The sequence below is a fragment of the Rhineura floridana genome, chromosome 5 (genome assembly GCF_030035675.1).
Source record: "Rhineura floridana isolate rRhiFlo1 chromosome 5, rRhiFlo1.hap2, whole genome shotgun sequence".
Taxonomy (NCBI): Eukaryota; Metazoa; Chordata; class Lepidosauria; order Squamata; family Rhineuridae; genus Rhineura; species Rhineura floridana.
The window spans coordinates 159,445,364-159,461,998 of record NC_084484.1 but is presented as its reverse complement, the minus strand read 5'-3'; positions in this window follow the sequence as shown (position 1 = coordinate 159,461,998).

Sequence of the window (16,635 nt, the reverse complement as noted above, 5' to 3'; positions counted from 1 at the left end):
TGACTATTATTTCTCAGTTCTTGTTTTATTGACTTAATCCCATTCATTATTTTCTGAAACATGTCTAAAGATAAAGTCCCTTCTTGTACATCCATGATCTTCTTAATTGTCATTCTTAAAGCCAAAGGAACAAAACTCCTTCAATTTTCAATGTCCCAAGCAAAGAGCAGTTTATTTCTTTATCCAGTTACAAAGGAGTTAATCTTTCAAACCAACTGACGTCACACTCTAGACAGCCCTTATCTCTTATATGCCCAGAAGTGCAAAAACAGCTTTAGTTCACAGTGTCCAAATAACTAGTAGCAGAAGGAATGAGCAGATTCGTCAAAAAAAAGTAGATCAGAAAAAATAGTCCCAGACATGTGCTACACAAAAGTCTTATAAATCAAAAAGATTTTTCCTTTCTCTTCCAATCAGAAACCCCTCATCCGTTGTAATCTTTATAATGCTATTTTCCATGTCAGCTTTTTGCAATAAAAAAAAGATAGGCTATTTTTATTTTCTTCCCCCTTAGTTCCGTGAGTAAAAGAGAAGGAAAGTTTTGGCTCACCCAGGTTTTCTTAATTGCTGTTCCTTTGACAAATCTCTTTAGCTGTATAGATAAGAAAGTAATAAAGCGTAGACAGGAGAATGCTTGCCTGTTAGTTCGTCTTTCTTTAAAGAAAAAAAAAACGGGTCACTTATTCAGCTGAGTTTAGCTAGAAATCCTCGTTCCGTCCGAGCTGCTGGAAGACCTTCTTTCACAGACAATTCTGATGAATTCCAGTCTCCAACAATCACAACAAAGCTGTGTGGGAAATCTCACGTTTCTTCCTTATCCGGAAGAAATTATCCCCAGTCAAAAAAGACCCTTCTGACTGGATTTAAAACTGAAAAAGTTTCATCCAAGACGGGAGCCCGTCTCAGAGCTGCACAGGCGGAGGGATCCTCCTGGGAAGTCCTTAATTACCCTGGTTCAATGGATAACGTGTTTTTTGTAGAACTACAGCTGAAGGTAAAAAAGACTAAAGTAATGACAACAGAAGATTTATGTAACTTTAAAGTTGACAAGGAGGACATCGAACTTGTCAAAGATTATCAATACCTCGGCACAGTCATTAACCAACATGGAGACAATGGTCAAGAAATTAGAAGAAGGCTAGGACTGGGGAGGACAGCTATGAGAGAACTAGAGAAGGTCCTCAAATGCAAAGATGTATCACTGAACACCAAAGTCAGGATCATGGTGTTCCCGATCTCTATGTATGGATGTGAAAGTTGGACAGTGAAAAAAGCGGGTAAGAGAAAAATCAACTCATTTGAAATGTGGTGTTGGAGGAGAGGTTTGCGCATACCATGGACTGCGAAAAAGACAAATAATTGGGTATTAGAACAAATTAAACTAGAACTGTCACTAAAAGCTAAAATGATGAAACTGAGGTTATCATACTTTGGACACATCATGAGAGGACCCATAAGTATGTTCATCTTTAATAAGCCAGAGGACTCTTGTAAATAGCATTTTGTAGAGCTTATTTACTAGAAGCTAAAATGATGAAACTGAGGCTATCCTACTTTGGACATATCATGAGAAGACATGATTCATTAGAAAAGACAATAATGCTGGGGAAAACAGAAGGGAGTAGAAAAAGAGGAAGACCAAACAAGAGATGGATTGATTCCATAAAGGAAGCCACAGACCTGAACTTACAAGATCTGAACAGAGAGGTTCACGACAGATGCTGTTGGAGGTCATTGATTCATAGGGTCGCCATAAGTCATAATCGACTTGAAGGCACATAACAACAACAACTATGAACATGGGAAGCTGCCCTAAACAGAGTCAGAGCATCAATCCATCTATTGTCCATGTATCGTCTACAGTGACTGGCAGCAGCTCAGACAGGGTTTCAGGCAGGGACCATTCCCAGCCCTACCTGAAGATGCCAGGGATTGAATCTGGGACCTTCTGCATGCAAAGCAGATGCTCTGTGGTTTGGCTTAGAAGGCTTAAATCTAACTCATTCCACATGTAAGCTGCAGGAAAGTTCATAGTCGTGCTGATTATATGAGCAGGGCAATGTTCAAGAGCCCCTTACCATACGCACACCTCCCAATGATGCCATCAGGGCATGTGGTAGTGGTGGATGCACACACTAGATTTGAGTGTGAATTTTATTTTGAAAATCTTTTGAAAGCCATTCTGAGAACCTCTTGGGGCTGTAAAGTGAGTTACAAGAAGATGTGGCTTGCTGGGTTAGGCACAGTCACTATGCTAGCCTCCCAGCAGACAGGTCACTGCTGCTTACTGGGAAAGAAAGGGGCAGGGAGGTCAGCTTGGTGCAAATGCACTGGCAGAGATAATCCAGCACTCCTGCTATTGCATTTGCACCATGCTGTCCTCCCCACTGCCTCCCCTCATCTCCCCCTTCCAGGAAGCAAGTGACCCACCTACCAAGAAGCTACTGTAGTGTTTCCACCCCATCCCATTAGCCACTTCTGGATATAAGTATTCCAAATAAATAAATAAATAGGGAATGCTATTGTGTTAAGAGAAGGAGTGCTGCAGTGTGCCTCTAGACTTGAAACAAAAAGTCACAATGTTGGATGGATCCATCAGAATGTGCACTACTACATGCATTGTACCCTCAGCCAGAAAAATAAGGAAGCAGCTATTATAGTTTGTCTCAAATAACCATTGAAAGTATCTTTCATTGCACTTTGTGACACAGCTGCATGCTAACTCCCAGAGAAGGTGCCCTGCTGTGCCTAACACTGCAATCCCGTCCAAGAGAGGACAGCTACATATACACGTAGGGAATTTTTAACAATGTGAAACCGTTGACAATTCCAGGCATAACTTCCTCTGTGCACGTGCAATTCAGTGGCAATTGCCAAACCGAAAGAATGTAATTCACGTTAAGTAATTTTGACCTTCTGTTCCACAGAGATGAGAGCAATCATATTCATCACCAACTGAGGGAAGTGGAAGTGAACAGGCCTGGGTAGAATGGAACACTGCCATCTCCTGTTCTGGCTCAGCAGCTGATCAATGTTTCTGCTAGAATTAAATTATGAGCATATTACAAAGGTGGTTGGGTTTCTCTCGGAATTGTTGCTATTTAACGGCTAGTTTATTCATTCAGAAGAATCAAGGGGTAAAGCTTTTTCTAGAAAGGCAAAACTAGGGCAGGGTATCCATTCAGCTTAATGGGTGTCCACTTCCAACTACACACACACTCTTAGCAAGTACAGCAAGCAAGGAACCCCCATTTCTAAAAAGATGTTACAGCTCCATAATTTCTGTTTATATCCTATGTGGAAGCCCTTCATGCTTCTGACCAACCATGTGCAGGTACATATTTCCGACTTCAATTGCTTAGATGTCCAAACCCTCCCAAGAGTTAACAATCCTCTCTCAGACTATTATACTGTAACTCATCCCAGAAGACCACTTATGACATAATAAGGACTGCAACCAGTGGGCTTGATTTGCTGCTGCTGCTGTTACTGTTATTACTATTATTATTTAAACTGAAGGACAGGCAGCCAGACTAAACAAAGGGGTAATACGAGGCTCAAAAGGGAACTGCAGCAATTTGAAGCAGGAAAAAAGGTGCTGAAAAAATGTGAAAAATCTCCAATAAATGTTTTCCCCCCTATGTTAATTGAAGTATCTGTTAACACAGCATTAGCCAAAGTTGGACATTCGTGGTTTGGGAATACAAATCTTGGTGAGTCATAATGCTTGTCCCAAACAGAAAAGGAGTATTTTGGCCCTGAGAAACCTTTTTGGTTTGCTGTTTTAGCCTTTTCTTTAAGTATGGTGCAAATCACCTGAAGAAATCCTAGAAGCAACATGTAAGTGGGAAGGACTATACAGAGGTAAGCACCAAGGATCTCCTACAAAATGTTTATAGTTCTCAGCATGATATTTTGGAAAGAAGATTTGTTTTAGAAGCTTAAGCCAATGACAGATAGTAAGACTGTATTAATTAAATATTGAGATGTCCTACAGAGAGTTACACTGTAAGTGGGAGTTATATAGCCAGTGTTATTTTAATAAAGGGTTTATGCATTGTGAAGATCTGGGGCCGTATTATTCTCACTTTTTTAAAAATGGATACAAATAGCCATAAGAAGTCAGGGGTTTCCCAAGGAAAATTTCTTCCTTCTTAGTGGATTGGGCCCTTGCCACATTTAGGCTGTGTACACACCATATATTTAAAGCTCATGATTTCCCCCCAAAGATCCTGGAAACTGTAGTTCTGTGATGGGCAAACTACAGTTCCCAGGATACTTTGAGAGAAGCCACTTGCTTTAAATGTAGGGTATGTACACAGCCTCACTTTATTAATGGAAAAGCCAACAGTGAGCTCCACCAGTGCTTGAATTATGGGTGAAAGGGACCAGACCACCCCCCATGAAACCCACAAGCCAACCCAAACTTCTCAAAAGTTTAACTGTCCCCAGGCCCCCATACCTTCTTAAAGTTGTAGCTTTGGGTGTGGAACAAAAGCTATCGGTGTGGACCTCCTCTGCTTATCCCCTGTAAGTCAAGCACTGACTGGGTTATGCCATTATCTGTGATAGGGATAAATCACTGTGTTGGGTGTTTTCTGGAGTCGTGCATGTGGTTTCTCCAAATTACTCTGAAACATCAGGCCCAATCCAAGCCTTCACTGGTTGAGGTGGACTGCTCCTTTTACAGGACAATGCTACTTGGGTTTCCAGCTGGTTTGAAAACAACACCATGAATTGAAATACCACTTGCAATGACATTAATTGTAGACTGCAAACTTCTGAAGCAGCCAAGAGTTTATAAATACTTTCCCTCCATGGGTAATGTGGGGATGTCATCAGGGGGCATTTCTTTTGATTGGTGGGCAATGGCAGAGTTGCCAGGGACACTGTGGACATGTATGCCAGTGTTGGTACTTTCATTTATTATAAGACTTATAAAGTGCACTTTTGTAAAACATCAACAACAACAACAAAGCATCGTACACCATACACAAATATATGATTTATAAAATATGGGGGGAAGTAAACCAGCAAAGTACTGATCTAGTTCTTATGTAATAGCTCAGTACTTTGCGGGTTGTTCAATTCCCCCCATATTTTATAAATCATATATTTGTGTATACATCATTTTTCCAGTTTTGTGTGTGTTAGCATTGTTGTTTTTGTTCTACATACAACTGTTGCCTCAGTTTGTGTTGTTGAGTGTACACAATTACAATACAGTTGAACCTCGCTGTAACGAGCTCACTGAACTATAGATTGGAATATATTGCAGGTATGACAATGTCCCACAAGTAAAATACTGTTTACAGAATGTGTCTTTAATTATAAACCAGAAACTATATAATGCAGGTGCATCCTTTGTCCCTCGACCCTGAAGTTATATCAAAGTTCTACTGTAGTAACAATATAAACATCAGTAAAAACATCAGAAAATGCTGGTTGGTTAACAGAAATCCATATTACAAAGGCTTGTCTGAATAACACCATTTTTAGGAGACATCTAAAAGGCAGGAATGAACCCTTCCAAACCTCTACAGGCAGGACATTTCACAGAGCAGGGCCTGTCACACTAAAGGCTCAATCCCTAGTAAAAGCTGATTGAACCACAGGGGCATGCCCCATCAGGAGATCTCAGTGTTTGAGGTGGAGCATAAGGGAATATATGGCCTTTAATGTATTTGGGCCCTAGTTGTTTAGGGCTTTGTGAATTCACACAAAAACCATGACCCTGGCCTGGTAGCAAATTGGCTTTTGTAGCTACAGCTGCTTTGTTGAGGTTCTGCTGCTGACCATCAGATCATGGCTATGCCCTGTTGGTGTTAGGCCTAGTATAGTAGCCACATGGTATAGCAACACACTTGGGATAGTCTGCCCATGCCTTAAATCCTCCTCCCCCCTGCCCTTCTGCAAGTCTTGTTCTCTAGACTTAAGCATTTTTGTACTTTTTGTGGAAGCCTTTCCAGTTCTAGACCTGGGCTTGTGGTGCTATACAAAGAGGAGCTTTTTCTGAGATAATGATTGGCAGCTAGGGATGCACATCAAACTAGCATCATAAATCTTTTCATTAACAGGCAGGAAGAGAAGAATGGAGGTGATTACTTATGAATAGGGACTGACAAATCTTCAATTTCATTTTCTCTCAGTTTGCCATTTTTCCAATCTACATTCAGTTCTGCACATTTCCACTTCTGTTTGGCTTTTTCCCCAAAAGAAAGGTCTTTGTGAAAATTGTCAGCATTTCAATGTGTATGTCTCCTAACGTACACATTTTTGTACATGGTTGTATCTGATATACACATTTTTGAAAGCAATTTCACCTTAACATAAGGCACTTTGTATGCCATTTTCGCTAATATATGCAGACCTTCCCCTTTGGTACACATTACTGGGTTGAAGAACTGCATCGCAAAATTCAGAGAAGTGCAAATTTCAAAGGATAGTTATGTTTCCAGTGCGCTCACATATTTCTTTAGGAAGTGCAAACTAGGTAGATCCACATTAAAATGTGAAGAAAACTAAAGCTCTTCCATCATCCCTACTTATCAATACCATAACAGTTAGCACTGAGATATACAAATTGTTTATCCACGCAGTTAGCACTGAGATATACAAATTGTTTATTGAATCTACATGTCTATCTGCTCATCTACTGGTTGCCATCCTGAACAGAATAAGTTCCCCTCTTCCTTTGCTTCCCCATTTCCACACAGGAGCATCAAGTTATAGAAATGGTTTCTTTGACCCATACATCAGTCTGCTCCACCACTGGCAGTACAGTACTGAAGAAGAAGTCCCCCTCTTCCTTTGCTTGTTCAGTTCCATAGAATAATGTATCTCCATTAAATATAAATAGATCCTTCAAAGAGGATGGGATTGCTCCTTTTAAAGAACCCACAATGGGATTCAAGGTGGGCTTTTGTCAACTCATTTCCCATTTCTACCGGCTTTGGGATGCTTCGGCTATCTTCCACATTACTGTCACTGAAGAATGTCTAGGCTGTCCATCATAATGAAGACATTCGAGGTATCCATTATGATATTATTCATTTGAGTGCATTAATATTCTTCCCTGCTTTTGCCTAATGAGTTTCTGATTTTTAAGCTTTCCTATTCCTGACCTGGCCCTGCCACCGCCAGGCAGCTTCTGCTCTGTCTATTGTTTACCTCCTGTAATCCTTTTCAGGGTGCCTTCCGCTGTCCCTCCTAATATCTTCTCAATGCACCATTCATCCTGGAAAACATTTATTAGGGATTAATTTGCAATAAATTGCTGCCATACCCTCATCTTACTGAAGTCCCTGGTAGGATATAGATTGTTCTTCTGTCAGAGAGCTATGGGTAAACCCATTAATCTTGCTCCATCCCCCACTCCTTTCCACTTCCATAGCGAACAGGATGTGTATTCTTTAAAAATAAAACATGGCTTGGATTATTCAGCTTTGATTTTTTTTTTCTTTAGTGTTAGGCCAAACACATTTGCTCCAATCCCACTGGTGGAAATGTGCCTGGCAAGGGATGCTGTCCGTGCATTTTTCTGGGCTGAGCAATCAGGGCTGGACCATGGTAACAATCTGAGATGGGCTAGGAGCCGTGGGACTAGGGATGGAAAGATCTGTCAATTTTGATTCTCACCCTTTCTCATCTTTCCAATCTTAAATTTGGTTCTCCACATTTCTGCAGCAATTTGCATTTTTTTAAAAAAAATCCTCATGAAAATTTTCCAGCATTTCAGTGGAAATTTATCCTAATAAACACATTTTGTAGGCAGTTTTCGCTAATGTACATGTTTTTGCAAGCAATTTCTCATAATTTAATGCATTTTTGTAAGTTATTTTCCCTCATATGATCATTTTTAAGTACACTTTCCCTAACACGCATTTTTGTAAACATTGTTTGGTTGGAGAATGTCATGGGCCCCATGGAAAACATTTAGTAGGATTGGGAGAATGGGAAGGGGGTTGCAGTTGCAGATGTTGGAGAAGGGGCTGGTGAGACCACAGAGGAAAAGCTTCTTGAAACCCCTGTCAACCTTGTGCCCAGTGGTCCTGTTAGTGTTTCTGCAGAGGAAGGCCTCAGCAGCCACTTGCCTGTGATGGCAAGTGAGGAACATAGCTTGCCTGCATTGCTGGTACCTAGCCCAGACTTATTTGTTGAGCAGCCAGACCTTAATGAATCTGCTGGACAATTTCAGAGAGATAAGGAAGAGGAATCTTTCACAGAGTCAGAGCTGGCAGTTTTCCCAAGGTCATGTAAATATGAGAAGAAATGGTTACACCTTGAGAAATCCTTTTTTCCCAGGAAGAGCTCCCGCCTTGCTTCAAAGATTGGAAAGTGCTAGATTTAGCTCAGGCAAGTATAGTACCTGCCCCCTTTCCTTTATTTGGCATGTCTTTTTTTTTTTTTGCTCCTCAAGTCCCATTGCACCTGCTGATGTTCTGTGTACTGATTCATGCCTAGTATATTTTGATGTACATTCCTGTGCCAACCTCTAGAATCAAACTCTGTACAAATCCTAGTCTTTAAGTCCTGACTGCTTCTCTGATCAGGAGCCAGGACAGTGAACTGCATTGCAAAATTTGAATAAGTGTGACTTTTGAAGGATGGCTATGTTTTGGTTTTCATCTAGTTTTGGAATTTGATAGATTTGGCTTGAAATTATTATTATTATTATTATTTATTAAATTCATAACCAGCCCTTCCTCTCAGGAGGAGCCCAGAAGAAATGTGAACTGAATTGCATTTCTTTCCCATCCATGTGTGGGACAAAGCCAAGAATCAGGGTGAAGGACAAACCAGGAGGCAAGGAGCAAGCCAGACGCTGGGACCAAAGGAACCCAAACAAGGATGTAGGAATACACCAGAGCTTAGGAACACCTTGTTGCTCTTATACGCCTTCTGTGACATCCTTCCCCGGCACCACCTGTGAAGCTCTCACTTGTGGCTACCAGCAGACAGGATCGTCAGGTTTATTCTTACCCTGTACAGCACTAGCACCGATCTCAAAAGATCCCACTGCTAGGCAGCAGCACCCGACACTCTGTAACCCTTTTAGCCAATAGACTGTGCCTTGTCTCTGCCTGGCTATTCTGATACCTTGTGTCAATGGGTATAGGTAATTTGTAAACCCCCCTGCAGCCCCTTGACTCTGAAGCATACAGCCCTGGGTTTCTCTGCGGGACTGGATACACTTTCCTCCGATCCGCCGCTGCCACCATTCGATACAAACTGTTCAGCCTTGGTTACTTTGCTATTCCCCCTGGTATGTGTATCCCAGCTGAAGGAATCAGGCTTTTATTTACCCAAGAAATATTTATTAAGAATTAGAAATAACAAGATTACTTAATTACTTTGTTGACAAGCTTATGGTTTCATATATGTTCTAACATGTACTTTACTTCTCATTAATTGCCTCAGAACTCCGACTCACTCTCAACAACACCAGCCTCCAAACACCACCAAAACCTCTCTTTCACCTCTCTCAACTTCCAACATCCACCCGATTCAACTGTCATTCTTCCATTTATACTCCCAGCCATTCAAACACTCAGCCAATCATCCAGCATTCTACTGCTCGTGTACTCCCCCTCCTCTTTCACTCCACTTACCATATGTCTTCTATATAACCAGCACTTACCATATTTACAATAGAAGCAGGAACATCACACCTTCCTATTCAGGAGGACCAGTCCAGGTAGGCAGAGTCAGTCCAAGTCCTGAGGGCACTTCACAGAAAAGCTGCAACTTGCGTCTCAGTGACTCACCACATGAGGCAGCTGTCCACAGACCCCAGGAGCTTCTGACATCAGGGCAGGTGCTAGAGCAGTACATGGGCAGCGTCTGTCAAATATCCATGTTCCAAGTGCAACTGCTAGCTCTGGGTCCTGTGAGTTATTAAGGAAACAAGTGGAAAAGACTGAGGGCGGTATTCAACTAAATCCTTGCACTAGCATAAGGATAAACATTACTGCAGTGGGATTTCCCTCCTCATCTCCGCCTGAGTGTGCCCTGCACCATTCCCAAATCTGCTTTAGAGGGCTGGAATAAACCCCAGAGCAGATTTAGGGGGGGTGCAGGGGGGAGAAGAGGGGGAAAGCATTCCATTGCACAAGGAGAAATGTTCCATTCCACTAATGGATCATTAATCTTAGTGCTACTTTGAATACAACCACGAGGCTGCAATCCTAAACACAATTATTGGGGAGTAAGCGTCACTGAACACTGTTGGACTTACTTCAAAACAGATATGCAACGGATTGTAATCTGAATGTCTCATCACTTGGAATGATCAGACAACTGTCGTACAATCTTGCTGTGTTTATTTATATGGCAGATAATACTCAAACTGCTCTTATGGAAGCAAATATGACACTTTGTCAGTATGGCACCACACAGTCACTTGCCAGAGATGACTGAAATGCTGCTTTAACCTGTCTACATCTGAAAGTATTACTGAAGTATTTGTACCACACTTTTATGATGCAATGACTAACTGTTTTTATAACAAATAACCCAGAAATTGAGTGGAAGTGGGTGGGCAGCCCTGTAGCCAGGTGGAGCAAATGGGTGCTCCACTCCACCCCACCCCACCCCACCCCACCCTGAGCTGTGCTTTGCCCCCCCCAGGTTTTTTTAATTGTCTTTTTAATTTGTGACATGAGAAACAATGACACCTTGTTTTAAGAACAGGAGCAGTTTAAGATTGGGACACTCTGAAAAAGGCTGGGCAAGTGCACAACAAAAGCCTCATCTGGAAGAACCCCCAAAAGTCACTCAAGACTTTCCCTTACTAAGGGTGGATTTTTCATGATCACAGCCACCCTATACAAAAGTCAGGGTTTGCCATTTCAAATTTTGAAAGAGTGCTGAGAGCAGCAGCCACAAAATGGCTGCCATGTGGATGTGGCATAACACAAAATTGGAGAGTAGTCATAGTGAAGCATTTCCCTTGATTGTATCATCATACGATCAAAGGCTTGACCTGCTGAATTTCTGCCTGCCATACAGCTATTAAAGGCACAAGAACCCTGTTTTTCCCCAATGCCAACCCTAAACCAAAGCCTACACTGCCATTCTGTACCCAGTTACCTGGAAGTAAGCCCTATTAAACACAAAGAGACTTACTTCTGAGAAGCCAAGTATACCATTGTACTGTAAGTTACGTATACAGTGAATTGTTAATGAATCCCTGGTCTTTAGCTCCTCCAAAGCAGGAGATATGCTGAAGCCTCTTTGCAAAATTTTCACACTTGCCTTTTGAGGGTAAGGGGATTCTTTGACATTCACCCACACTTACTGTGTAGTAGAATTTGCAGAAAATAATTTCTAGGCACTACCTGATCTCAAGTGAACCCAGCACAGAAACAGAAACAGGGCAAAACAGCAGCTCTTTAGATCCTGAGGGATTCTTATTGCCTGGTGTCCTAACAACTCACTTATCAATTACAGTTCTGACTTCATTCATTGGCTAATAACACTGACAGGCAAGAACAGCCAGGCTGGCTTATTTCACATAAATTAGAAGGGTACTTGCACACTTTCTAGGAAGTTATATTTTCTTTTTAATATATTTATTTTAAAATGAAAGCTCAGAGTTTGGGCTTCCTGTTGGAGGTGCTACTGAAGGCCTTTACGGGTACCATGGTGCCCATGGGCAATGGATTGGTGACCCCTGACTTAAGTGATTCTGAAAAGAACAGCCTATCTAGTACCATGACCCTTGAACAGTTAAATATTAGAACTTTGTATTATAGGCTAGAATTAGACTCCGCCCCTTGGAGTTTTCTTTGATCTGCTTTTCAGTTTCAGTTGTGTTCTCTACCCAGCCAGCAATAAAGAGGCATGTTTCTTTGCCTTCAGTAAGAACTAAGAGTTTGTTTATTCTGCATACTCTCTGGAGGAGGAGTGACGGGGAAGGTCACTGCCTTTCCTTTCCTCTGGCCTGGCCCTCACACCATCTCCAACTATCAGTGAGTGGGGATTGGCTGGTGTTATGCACCTCTCTCCCCTTAAATGTCCAACCTACCACATTGTCCAACCAATGTGGCTGCCTCACCTAACAAGGATGGCTGGTTACAGGGCTGCCTGCCAGAAAGCCGTATATGGCCTGGTACATAAGTTAGCAACCTCTTTGTGGAGCCTGAGTTAAATGGGCATGGTCTACCAACAAAAGCAAGCTAATAAGCTATGGATAAGATAATTATGTTTATTCCCTGGGAACAACATGACAATGTTGTTGGCATCAAGTACCTAAGCAAGGTGATAATAAATGTGTATTCCCACAGAAGACAAGGACTCTTTTCGTGGATTCTGATTCAAGATCTTTGTTGGCACATTGGTGCAACTTTCCCGTTTGATAGAGTTCTTGAGTTATAAACGGTTGCAGCGATTGGCTTTTGTTTGGCTTTATCACACAGTTATCGTGACCTCTACAGAACGTGCATGCCACTTCGTTTCAGGCTCAGAGGAACCGTTGCTGCTGCTTTATTTTTAAAACAATATATCGACCCAGCCAAATGCACAGAGATCCTTGAGGTCCTTTTAGCTGAGATCTCATTAGCGCTTACTGTGGGACGTTCATCTGCATACACAACTCCCCACCGCCACCACTTTTGAAAAATTAAAATGGCTGCACCATGATACCTACAGGCCCATTCCGCCCAGGAAAGGGGAATTGATCACTCCAAAGCAACCACTTCATGCGGCTTTTAAGGACATTACCCAATAAATATGTTGCTACAGCTTATGCTTTCAGCATGCTAAGTGGCTGCCTGCACTGCTCCCCACAGCATAGCTTAATGAAATGCTGACAGTTTGCCACCTCATTGGATAACAGCATTCCGGAGCATCAGTCATGACTGAGAGCTGTTCAGGAAAAGTGTACAAAATAAGCTCGGAGACAAGAGCTCCACCATGGCTGCTCGGTGTATGATTTATATCCTAGTTATAGGTGGCAATGGAAAGTCAACACTTAAGGTACACAACATCTTTAGATCTGGTGTAAAACAATAAACACCAATTTGTAAACAAAACTAAACAGCGCTTCTACCTACCACCCACTCCAGTGCAGGGGTGGGTGTAGGCGGAAATGCTGCTTTTTACTCATAAAGAGCAGGCAGAGGGTATTAACTCTAATCTCAGCAGTCTGGTGTTTGGTGCTAAAGTTGGAGACAAAATATCCTTTTATTTCAGATCACAGTGCTAAGCACCACAGCATTAAGCTTGGAGATAAACCCCAGGCACCAGAGTAATGGAGGTGGAGGAAAGCTGCCTTTTATCTCCAATCTTAGCGCTGTGGTGATTAGCACTGGTATTGGAGAGAAAAGATCCTGCTGATTGCTCTTTAGAGATGCTCTCTAAAAGGCAGCCAAAGGGATCTTTTAACCCCCAATAGAAAGATAAAATGCTCTGTCCACACTTTAGTAACCACACTCTATAGCGATGTTCTTCAATGTTAGATGCCCCGATGGTGTTGGACACTACAACTTCCATCACCCCATACCACTTGGTAAGCTTGCCAAGGATGAAGGGAGTTGTAGTCCAGCAACATCTAGGGACCCAAGGCTGCTCTACAGAAAGAGACAGCTCACCTGGTCAAACTAAGAGATAAAGCTGTGGGGGCTGGCAGGCCAGATCCAGCCTGTGCGCTGCAGATTAGCCACTCCTGATATACAGATTTGTGCACTGGTCCGAGCAATTTAGGAGAGGCTCCCAGTGGAAGCCACTCCATTAGGGCAGATGGAGCACTGTTGCACCAACCTTGGCCTGGCCAGGTTCATGGCCTGAGACTGATCCTATATCTTTAGGAGAAGAGAAAGTCGGCCAGTGCAGGTGTTCTTGCAACACTGTAATGGGAAAACCCACACGGTGGAATTCTCCCTTCGCCCTGCCCAACTTTTAAAGATACAGAAGACCTCTTGGTTGCCAGACCCGGCCTCCAAGAGGTCTTCTGTATCTTTAAAAGTTGTGCAAGGGGAAGGGAGAATTCCACCTTGTGGGTTTTCCCATTATAGTGTTGCAAGAACACCTGCACTTGGCTGACTTTCTCTTCTCCTAAAGATACAGGATCAGTCTCAGGCCATGAACCTGGCAACCCTATACAGGGGGTACTGGAGTACAAGGCCCAAAGCCAGCAGGTGACCAATTTCTATGAAATGAGCCAGCCTGGCTGCTTTTGCCTTTCAGTGTTTTTCGGCAATGAGTGAAATCACAGCTGATTAACAAGTGAGTTTTTTGGACACCAGGTGATAGGAACCCCTGGGGTTCTAAAGGGCTGTTGTTTTCCTCTCCCCTTTAGTGCACTTTTCCTGCTTCTGTCTCATGTTCTAGTCCTTGGAATCTGGAAGAACATGGTCCTGTGACACTTCCCCACCCTTCAAGTGTGCCAGTGGGAATGGGAAAGGTAGACAGTGATGTTGCATTAAGCTCTCCTACAAAAAACCATCAGAATAAAATGTGCACAAACAATAGGTCCCTAAAGCAATCAAGGATACTGACAGGGTAGATTTCAAAATGATAATAGAGACAGAATATTGACCATGATCAGCACGCTAGTAATATATGAAGTTACAAACAGCCTCTTAGTGGCCGTTGCTCGAGAATTCTAAGAAACCAAAAAAATCAGTGCAGTTTTGAAAGGTTTAGTCGGTCATCTTGATTCAAGATAGCATCCAGTTGTATCCAAGCATAGACAAAAACCTGTTTCTTGATCTCAGGAACCATCCTGCAACGTTTGGTTATGATATCTTAAAGAGGTGTACAAAGTCATAGCAAACAAACTTTCTCAAATATATAGTAGATCATCAGAGCCATGCTCCCTGATTTAGGATTGTTCTGCTGTGTCCATTCCCCTGAGCTAACTAACCCTCCATTTCTGCCCCATAAACCCAAGGAATATATTTCCTGAATAGTCAACAAAGAAAACAAAACATCAATGCTACACTTAAATGATTCCAATGCCTAGATTTTATCTGTGAGCCTCCCAGTCTTTGAACATTGGCAGGTATTCAGGATTGCTCCTTGGTGTTGCTCTTTTCTTACTATCCCACGAAAAGGTTATGCCTTTCCATTCTCATACCCAAGCAGGCCATTTAGCTTATTTTAGAAAGGATTTATTCAGGCAGCAGCAGGTGACCTTTCTTACACACCATATTGATTGTGCTGCAATGTCTCAGCCTGCCAAGGTGAAAATGGCTACAGTATTTTACAGCTTACAGTGCTTGTTTATTTACCTGTTTATGTAATACATTTATGCACTGCCTAGGCTTGATTGATTTATTGCTTGCTGCCTTGCACCGCCTGCATCTGAGTCAGATCTGGCTAAAGGAATTTCTACAGCTGCTAGCTTATGTGCAGCCCTCTCTGTGAATTAACAAATTACAGATAAGGAATTCATCCAACACCATCCCTGAAAATATTGCGTCTGCCCTTCTTATATAAACAGCAGATGGGGTAGTAAAAACTGTTCCTGGAACCCTAATGCTGGACTGGGTGGGCCTTAGCTGGATCCAGCTTTTATTGTGGAAGACAGATTCCACATGCCAGCTATTCATTTTTTTATTTTATAAATGGATTTTTAATATTTATATTTATTTATTTATTGAAAAGCATTTCTATACTGCTTCATATTTCAAAACTCTCTAAAATATCAAGGTGGTCTATTTATTATTATTATTATTATTATTATTATTATTATGCATTTTCCCCAGAACTGGGACTCCATGAGACTTACAAAAATTAAAACAAATACAGTTAAAAACTTACAAATAAAACATACAGAAGTTAATCAAAATGTAATTAAACTAACTAAAATTTAAACCAATTAAAACATAGCAATTAAAAAACACAAAACACAAATCAGTAAAAACAGCACCCTATATAATAGCCCTTGCAATCAATTCCCAAAAGCCTGTCAGAACAGGAAAATCTTCACCTGTCAATGGAAGGACATCAGGAAGGGAGCCAGCCTAACCTCCCTAAGAAAGGAGTTCCAGAGCAATATGTATACAATAAAACATAAAACACCATTTTAAACATCACAAAATAATCACAAAAGTGACTGGCAAATGAAGAACAGTTGCATAGGCCTGTCTGGCATTAAAAAATGGCTTCAAGAGATGTCATCACCTCCTGAGGAGACCATCAACAGCCTGGCAAAACTGTTGGGGCAGTTACTTCCCCCCTGTAGTGAAATGTATCTTTAAGTTAGATGTGCAGCAAAGAAAGAGTTAACTTTCTCTAGAGGGTATTATACAATAATGCTGGGAAAAACAGAAGGGAGTAGAAAAAGAGGAAGGCCAAACAAGAGAGGGATTGATTCCATAAAAGAAGCCACAGACCTGAACTTACAAGATCTGAACAGGGTGGTTCATGACAGATGCTCTTGGAGGTCACTGATTCATAGGGTCGCCATAAGTCATGATCTACTTGAAGGCACATAACAACAACAAAAGAGGGTATTACACACCCTAGAGGAAGATAGACTGATTTAGTTACTGGAGTTTAGGGTTGCCAGGCTCAGGGCCTGAGACTGATCCTGTATCTTTAGGAGAAGAGAAAGTCAGCCAAGTGCAGGTGTTCTTGCAACACTGTAATGGGAAAAACCACAAGGGGGAATTCTCCCTTCTCCCTGCA